The sequence below is a fragment of the Pavona decussata genome, unplaced genomic scaffold (assembly GCF_977016875.1).
Source record: "Pavona decussata unplaced genomic scaffold, jaPavDecu1.1 SCAFFOLD_16, whole genome shotgun sequence".
NCBI classification, from domain to species: Eukaryota; Metazoa; Cnidaria; class Anthozoa; order Scleractinia; family Agariciidae; genus Pavona; species Pavona decussata.
Genome location: NW_028145439.1, coordinates 2,106,431 through 2,116,187, shown reverse-complemented (window position 1 = coordinate 2,116,187; position 9,757 = coordinate 2,106,431).

The following is a 9,757-nucleotide window of genomic DNA, read 5'->3' as shown; positions in this document are numbered from 1 at the left end:
TATTATTATCCTTTTCTTCCGTAACACCCCACTGTAGACATTTGGAAAAATGCTTTCTCTGCTTTGGAAGACGCAGGCTTATTTCAAGCTGAAACAAGTCGACAACCGCAAAGAAAGCTTTCATGCGGCGAAATTCTTGATCAACGTTAACTGGGCTTCTTGTGGCGGAGCTCCGCGCGCCGGAGCCCCATTGATAATAATAATAATAATAATAATAATATTTATCCAGGGAGCCCACTCGCCTCGGCGGTTTTCAGTGGGGCCCTGCAAATAAAAAAAAAATAAAATAAAAAATTACCTACAAAATTATTTCACAAGCTTAAATGTCACACTCAACGTGTGCGGCAACCCGCGTTTTTTCGGCGGGAAGTGAGATTGCTTACTTCTTTTAGAAAAACAAACGAGAATTTTGAAGAACACTAATTTCTTCTGCTTTCTTGTATTTGTTGAATATGTTGTCAAACTACATATGTTGAGAAAGCAGGCGACTAATAAGCAAATTTGAAACCCGAGAGCGACGAACAAACAGGCGAAATGTCAGTTGAAAACAAACATGTGGTGAGCTGGGTGAGTAAGCAACTCGCAAGTCGCATAGAAATTAAATGCATTTTTGCAGGCAACTGTCGGTAATTCTCCATATTTAACATACTTTAAATTATACAGAGATACTTAAATCGTTGCCATACGACAAATATTCGTGGATAAATTAATTTTGAACATTCACAGAGCTATTCACAGAGTTTTGTTTTGTGTTGGACTTGTGTAATTCATTTGCAGGGCACATTTGTAAACACGCAGTAAACGTTTAAATATTTCGGGCCACAACCAAACATTATTTTTTCTGTATTTTCCTATTGTTAACGTTTACTTATAGACTTGAATTATTTCTGTAGGAGAAATATTCACAGAGTTATGTGTTGTTTTGAACATTTTGTGTTGGACCTATAATTCATTCGCCATTCGCAGCGCATAAGTTTTGTAAACACGCTCCAATTTTAAATTAAAGCGCTCACTGAAATATTTTGGGCCACACCCAAACATTGTTTTTCCTGTATTTTCCGTTTGTCAACGTTTACTTAGAGACTACAATTATTTCTGTAGGAGAAATATTCACAGAGTTATGAATTGTTTTGAATATTTTGTGTTGGACTTCTCTAATTCATTCGCCATTCTCAGCGCATAAGTTTTGTAAACACGCTCTAATTTTAAATTAAAGCGATCACTGAAATATTTTGGGCCACAACCAAACATGGTTTTTCCTGTATTTTCCGTTTGTCAACGTTTACTTAGAGACTAGAATTATTTCTGTAGGAGAAATATTCACAGAGTTATGAATTGTTTTGAATATTTTGTGTTGGACTTCTCTAATTCATTCGCCATTCTCAGCGCATAAGTTTTGTAAACACACTCTAATTTTAAATTAAAGCGATCACTGAAATATTTTGGGCCACAACCAAACATGGTTTTTCCTGTATTTTCCGTTTGTCAACGTTTACTTAGAGACTAGAATTATTTCTGTAGGAGAAATGTTCACAGAGTTATGAATTGTTTTGAATATTTTGTGTTGGACTTCTCTAATTCATTCGCCATTCTCAGCGCATAAGTTTTGTAAACACACTCTAATTTTAAATTAAAGCGCTCACTGAAATATTTCGGACTACAACCAAACATTATTTTTCCTGTGTACTCTGTTTGTTAACGTTCACTAAGAGACCAGAATTATTTCAATAAGAGAAATGTTCACAGAGTTATGAATTGTTTTGAACATTTTGTGTTGGACTTTTCTCATTCATTCGCCATTCTCAGCGCATAAGTTTTGTAAACACGCTCTAATTTTAAATTAAAACGCTCACTGAAATATTTCGGGCCACAACCAAACATGGTTTTTCCTGTATTTTCCGTTTGTTGAAGTTTACTCAGAGACTAGAATTATTTCTGTAGGAGAAATATTCACAGAGTTATGAATTGTTTTGAACATTTTGTGCTGGACTTGTGTAATTCGTTCGCAATTCCAGCGCATAAGTTTTGTAACACGCTCTAATTTTAAGCGCTCACTGAAATATTTTGGGCCACAACCAAACATTATTTTTCCTGTATTCTTTTCTTAAATTTTAGTTAGAGACTAGATTTATTTCTTTAGGAGAAATATTCCTAGATTCATTAATTGTTTTGAACATTATGTTCTCGACTTTTGTAATTCATTCGCAGCGCATATCTGTAAACAGTGCGCCCTTATTTTAAAGTAAACGTTCAAATATTTCGAACCATAACCAAACATTATTTTTCCTCTATTTCTTTTCTTGTAACGTTTATTATGAGACTATAAATATTTCCGTACGAGGAATATTTACAAAGTAATAAATTTTGAAACAAAAATTTTATTTTTATCCGAGCGGCCAAATTGCACGCGTGGAAGCATTACGTGGTAGGCAAATTTTCTTTATTATACGTATTTCAAACTTTACACAAATGCGTTAATAGTTTACACAGGAGAAATATTTGAGAGAGAGCGTAATTTCTCATCCAGAAGTGTTTTATGCTCTCGAACGTCATCGGAATTCAGCAATGTGATCTCGCACGATCAACAAGAACAGCTTATGGTTCAAAACATTTTCCGCTGAAGATATGTATAACTCAAGACAAGATGAAAATTTCGTAACGTTAATACGTTCATACAATAAGCAGAGTAGCATAAATATAAATGCTATTAAAAAAGAATTGTGGAGCTCCACTTTTCGCCTTGGCTAAATATATATATTAGCTACTTGCCTAAGCTTGACTGCTCGCAGTCCTACTTCGATAGCTATGTTATTTATGCTGGACAAACGACTTAACTTACGAAACCATGTGAGAAAAACTGAAAAGAGACGCTAGAAAATCGAAATGGAATGCTTTTTCCAAATTCTACTTTACTAGTTAGTCTTTAAGAAATAACTCTTTTGTTTGTTTCACTCGTTATTTCATAAACCTCTCGAAAATGAGTATGCTAAGTCATATTAACAAAACTTGCTCATCCGCTTTCTATTATCTTTATAAGATACATAGAATTAGGATATATTTAAGTCGTCCAGTCACTGAATCATTAGTTCATGCCTTTATAACCAGTAGAGTAGATTACTGTAACAGCCTACTATATGGCCTCCAGAATTCACATATCATGAAACTTCCACGGATACAAAATGCCGCAGCTCGGTTGGTCACGGGAACACCAAGATTCTGTCATCAGTTACACCATTGCTTTCTTACCTTCACTGGCTCTCGATTAGTTACCGTATAAAGTTTAAGATTCTCCTTTTGACATTTAAGCGTTTATAGAGTGTTTTCACATGACGTCACGGCGGCCATGTTGGTGTCCCAAAACAAAGAAATGGCGGCCATGTTTGTGTCCCAAACTAAACCTCTGGGAATTGAACTCTATTTTTTATGCAAATACCTTCTTTTGTTTCAGTAAGCTAATATGGCCGGTAGTCACGCGAATGAAAACGCTCTATATGGTCTAGCTCCTAATTATTTGATTGAATTAATTAGCATCAAAAAGTAATCCAGGTACTCTCTTAGGTCAAACGAGTCTTTATTACTTGAGTTATCTAGCATTAAGAGTCGTCCAACCCTTGGCGATCGTGCATTCCAGTCAGCGGCACCTTATCTTTGGAATGCATCACCTTCAACAATTCGCAACATAAAGACATTGGACACTTAAAAACTCACTAATTTTTTTTTTTAATTTAGCCTTTAAATAGATTTTCATTCATGTCTTGTCTTTTAACTAATTTATTGACTAGGTAATCGCTGTCTTTGATTGTTTCTTGCTCTTAACATACTTCTATTTTAACAATATTGTGAAGCGCAACTGAATATATCCATAGAGAGGTTTGCGCTATATAAATGTAAATTATTATTATAAAATGTCAATTGCATTAAGAGAACCCAGTTTTCGAAGAATTGCACTTTGCTGCCATCTTTTACCTAGATGAATTAAAATAGTAATGTACAATTCTCAGTTCGATGCCGCTTTTGGTGAAACTGAACTACAGAAAAAGGCATACTTGGTAACTACAAACTTCATGAACAAAGCAACTGTCTGCCGTGGAGATAAACAACCCTTAAGATTCCGCTAAACTACCGAGGTTAAAGCAAACACACTTCATAACTACTAACTTGATGAACAAAAAAGCTGCCTAACTATTTCCTTCACTGCTTGTCTCACTTCTCTGATCTTCCAGCAGTAAAGAATTGGATTTAGTGACGAGTTGAAATAAACTAAAGTTACTGTAAATTCCCGTGCAAGATTAAACCCTGAAGACACACTTCTTAGAATTTCTCTAAATGCCAAAGGCGCCGCTACAATAAATGGCAAATAACAAACAACTAATGTCAACTGCCGCCACAGTGCACTGGACGCTGTTTTTCTGTATCGCTCTATGTTCAGTGGAATTGTTTGGTTCGGTTGTCCTGTAACATTGTCTTGAACTTGAGTTTGATGATGACGCAGCCAGAGGAAAATCCTCGTGTGAGAGTAGATCGAAACAACTACGCACAACAGTGCAACAGTACGGCTATACCATGATGATAATGAATCATTCCGAAGTAAGATTATGGAGCCAACAAAAGAGCTAACCCAGAAAGTAAACACAGTTACACATGTTCGTTTTAAAGTTACAACTTGTCTGTATCTGAGCTCTAACAACAGGGCGAGAAGTCTGTCCACACTTATAGCAGCTAATGTCAGTAAAGAAACCATACGCAACATTCTGCTTGTCATTATTAATGCGACAGCAGTCGAGTGACAAATATCCCACCGCTCGTACACGACAGAACACCGGTGAATTACATAAAAAGGTTGATTAATGATACCAACACAGAGATCAGTTACAGTAGGCTACGAAGCAAGAATTTGGACGACGGATGAAATGAAGACTCTTTGGAAAGAGCGACTAGGATCAGAGTATTTCCTAGGAATGAAGCGATAGACAGAAACATGTTTAACACTGAAAGGAATATCAGTTGGCTCTGTATTCCTCCAGAGAATTCTACTGAGCATAACAAATGTGCAAGTGGTTGTTGTTTTCCTTCTCCAGTATAGTTTTTTATCTCCCCCAGTTTACTTCAGCGCCGTAAGTGAACCTGCCGAACTGAGTTATACATGGTGAGTTGCCAAATCTTAAAATTCAAGATTTGGCTTGCCAAATATTGAATTTTCATTCAGATATTGAAAATTCAAGATTTGGCAGGCCAAATATTGGAAAATCCAAGTCTTGAATTTTCAAGATGACAAAAATTGGCGGTTTGACAACACGAAGAGTTATAAGTGGTGAGTTATGTCAGTGATTTATACATAGTGAGTTGCCAAATCTAAAAATTCCAAGATTTGGCTTCCCAAATATTGATATTTGGCACATTTAAATATTGAAAATTCAAGATTTGGCAGGTTTAATTTTCAGCAAATTCAGCATTTGGCATGACAGATATTGAAACAAATTCACCGTCTTGGCGGACCCTATCATCCTACGTGACAGGTATTTTATTAACCTCGTTGTGATGCGTTTCCTCGCCTTCCTGGCGCTTCACGCTTGCCTAAATATACGCCTGTTATGCAGGCTAAGTATATGGACTAGTTTGTCACTTTTTGTTCTATTGGGCATCTAATTTCAGCCCAGATATTCCATGCTAGTTACTCGGCGAACGAAAGATCGCGGCGGTGTCGGTTGTTTACAAACGTAGCAGGTGTTTCTTCAAACGAAATATTGAATCTCCAACTAATAAGTCACAATAATGACAATGCAGGTCACGGAGCTCGTTTTATATTCATAGCTAGTATAAGGGATGTGTTAAGTGATAGGTTATACTGTTGTTATGGTAGGCTATTAAGTCAAGAAAATGGCAACAACTTGTTGACCAGTGATTAGGTATTTGTTTGATCCTTTTTGCATATGTTTTTATATTGGTGAGTATTATACTATCTTAGTAGTTTTGTTAAGCGCTATTGGTTAAGTAGTAGAAAAAGTGTTATAGAAATAAAAATTATTATTATTATTATTATTATTATTATTATTATTATTATTATTATTATTATTATTATTATTATTCTATGCATCATTGTTGTTAAAGAGTGGTAATATTGATCCGTCAAAGTGTAATATAACAATAGAGTTGATGTTCGCGGGCGTAATTATGTTTTTGGCCCGACTCAGGCTCATTTTAGCCCGAGCCGCAGGCGAGGGCTAAAATGAGTTCTGAGAAGGGCCAAAAACATATTTACGCCCAAGAGCATCAACTCTATTACTATTATAATAATTTTAGAGGGCATTAACAAAAGGAATCAAAGACAGTACAGTAAGCGATGGCGATATCTTCTGTGAACGCTGCCGGAATCGCGTCGGCGTTTATTTTATTGTACAAAAGCTTTCGTTGTCACAAAAACTTAAAACTTTGGCAGAACACCGCAAAATTTGTCAAAAGAATCTTTGCTTCTAAGTTTTCAAAAGGAAAATAACACTTTTTTGTAAAATTAGTCACTTACAACTGTTAAAATTAATTGTGCAATTGCTTAACTAAGTGGGCCACATTCCCTTGATCTTTATCGGAAATTCTACGATTGAATGGGTATCGAAATCACGGTTACTGGGAATGACCGTCGATGAGAAACTGACCTGGACTCAACGTATGCTGGAACTCAAAAAAACATTTGCTAAAAAACTAGGATTACTTAAGAAGTCGAGATTTCTCCCTAGAAACGTTCGTCAGGACCTCTATTTTAAGGTCATCTTGCCTTCAGTGACATATGGTCTTATACTATGGGGATCCTGCTGCAATTCTGACTTATTTCAGTCCCTGGAAAGACTTCACTGCAGGGCTGTGAGACTTATCTTTCATTTGCCGAAAGACATGGCATCTGCTGATGTCCTACAACTGGCCCAATGGCCGACTCTGTCTATTTATTAAAAATTAGCCATTTTTATCTGTTTTCATAAAGCTTTCCACGACAGGTTACCTGTCACATTATTCGACTTGATTTCTAAGAAATGGGCCACAAACTATTCAACCCGGACTTGCGCTTCTTTAATTGTTCCACGCTTCAACACGCGTTACATGAAAGACTCTGTCGCGTTTAGAGGCTCAGTCCTGTGGAATGCAGTGACCAACAACTGTAGTGCCCTGACAAAAAAACATTCCTTATCGTGATCTCAGGCTAAAGCTTAAATCTCTAGCTAATTTTAATGAATTCAGCTTAAAGATAACGTCTGCATCCACTTGTAATTTTAGGAAAGATGACTTTGTATATACTTAATTTTATGCTCATGATTTCATATTTGTAAGCGTTAATTTAGTTCAAACATTTTGTCTGTATATACCCCTAGTTTTTAGCTTCTTTAGTTTACTTGTAATTAGTTAATTACAAACGACCCCACAAGCTCATGTAGCTTTAATACTCATCGTTTTAAAATAAAGGCTAACCATTTCAACCGTTTCAACCGTTTCACTCAAAGAAGGCAAATTACACTCACTCGCCTCCGGCCGTGGAGCTACTACAGGCACTATTTCCACCATCGCCCACAGTTTCTATATTAAAGTCCTCTTCATCTAGCTCAGACGACTGAGAATTTGCTTCTTCGTTAGGTGTTCCATCGATTTTGTAGCTCAAAACAATTCCTTTGCAGATGGCAGCGTTTCCAGTCAAACAAGCAAGAAAACGCTGCGATCAGTTGAATGGCTTCCAGTTCTGATTGGCTGGCTACGTTATCTTCTTTTTTCTTATTGGCTCAGAGCAGCGGGCTAAAATATATTTTAGCCCGCTGAATTCTTCATTTTAGCCCGCAAAATACGCCGCAATGCCCGGTAAAATTATTATAATAGTATAATTATATTAATTTTAATGTCAGCTTTATTTAAAACTATGATGAGACCGATTAGAAAATCCTCCATTTCCTGATGTAACAAGGGGATCAGTGGAAAAATAGTCGTTTAATTTACATTTGAAGGACAGTAAAATCGCCGGAAGTTCGGGAAGGTGTCTTGGTACAAAGTTCCAATTACCAGCCGCAGCATTCTTGCAGCTTCAAACTGGCCTATTTTTGATTTGAGCGATCCCTAAAATGCTGTTGCCACGCGTACACGCGTTCCACAAGATATCCCGTCAGTTCTTGGGGACAGTTTGTAACATTGATTATTCGATACACCGGTTGTAATCTCAGGAAGCGCTTTCCACTAGCTAGAAATAACAACTAAAGTTTAGATCTCATCTCTTGCGTGCATGTGATTGTCTTGCAGTTTGCTCCCAGAATGATACGAATTGGTCAGCCCATAATATAGTTCTGGAAAGTGCTGGAAACCGGTGCCAGCAATCTTAAACTGGGCTGGAATATCCAACTCTTATCTCTTACGATATCACTTTCAATGAAACCTATCTGCTAACTTGATAAACAAAAAGGCTGTCTGATTGTATCCTTCACTGCTCGTCTCGCTTCTCTGATTTTCCAGGCGCCACTACTGTAAATGGTAAATAACAAATAACTAATGTCAATAATAGCCACAGTGCACTGGAAACTGTCTTCCTGTATCGTGAGATTTTTATTGAGATTGTTCGGATAAATTGAGCTGTAACATTGTCTTCAGCTTGAGTTTGATGATGACGTATCCTGCGAAAAATCCTTGTGTAAGAATAGATTAAAGTTATTAGGCGCAGTGTTAAAATTATATAGTTCTACCATGATGATGGTACTTCATTCCTGTAAAATTGATTTTCATCCTTCTTTGCAAAAAGTCGAGTTTTTTATTGACATATTCCAAACTCGCTAAATAATTCGGCATGTTTAATGTGTGTTATTTGAGTTTCTTATCACCCAGCTGCGTTAACAGGTGATCCGGGTAAATATCGACAATGCTCAATTCCACTTTTTCTCTTTAACGTACTTTCAAAACCAACAATTAAGGTTCGATTTGTTTGACTTTTATCAAAATTGTTTAGGAAAAGTAAAATTCAGCGAATGGATTTTTGACTGAAGAAAATTAGGTCATTTACAACTCCAGTCGCTCGTGTACAGTATTGTGACCCAATTGTGAACCAATATAAATTTCCTTTTTCGCAGTTTTTCCTTTTCTTAGGCTAAACTTTAAATGGGAATTATCCAGAGATAAAACGGTTTTGTCTTTTACCAGTTTATTTGACAGCTTGCGTACCTCGTGTTAGTTAACATAATGTTTCAATGTAACACTACGGGATAGCGGATGATTTAAATTTTTTTTGGCATCCTAAATAGTAATTATTAAAACAAGAAAAAAGAAATAAAGAAAGGCCGGACACGATATGTACCCAGGAGTAGATCGCAGCAGATCAAAGGAAGCTGTCAATGAAGCCGCTTCTCTTAAACTCAATGAAGGCAAAGATAAAAATATTTTCGTATTATTTTCGATAATTGTGGACAACGCTTTTCATAGCTTTAGTTTGTGACTGCATGAGTAAAATTTTTGCTCCCAACATAGCTGGTCATTGTTTATAATTTCAGCCTAATTTAATAAAACTGATGAGATACGACTAAATGCTGGTGGAAACCCAACATAACAAACCCCTTTTTTTCCAACTATTTTCCAATTTTTGTCTAATTGTATAGGTCCTTGACTGCTAGACTTAATTCGCTAATCTTTCTAACGGAAAATAGAATGGTTTAATATTGAGTTGGAATCAGCTAAAAGATGGGCAAATATCGTAATTGATGTACCTGTCAAATAAACACAATGCGTTTATTGCGCCCCTTAGAAT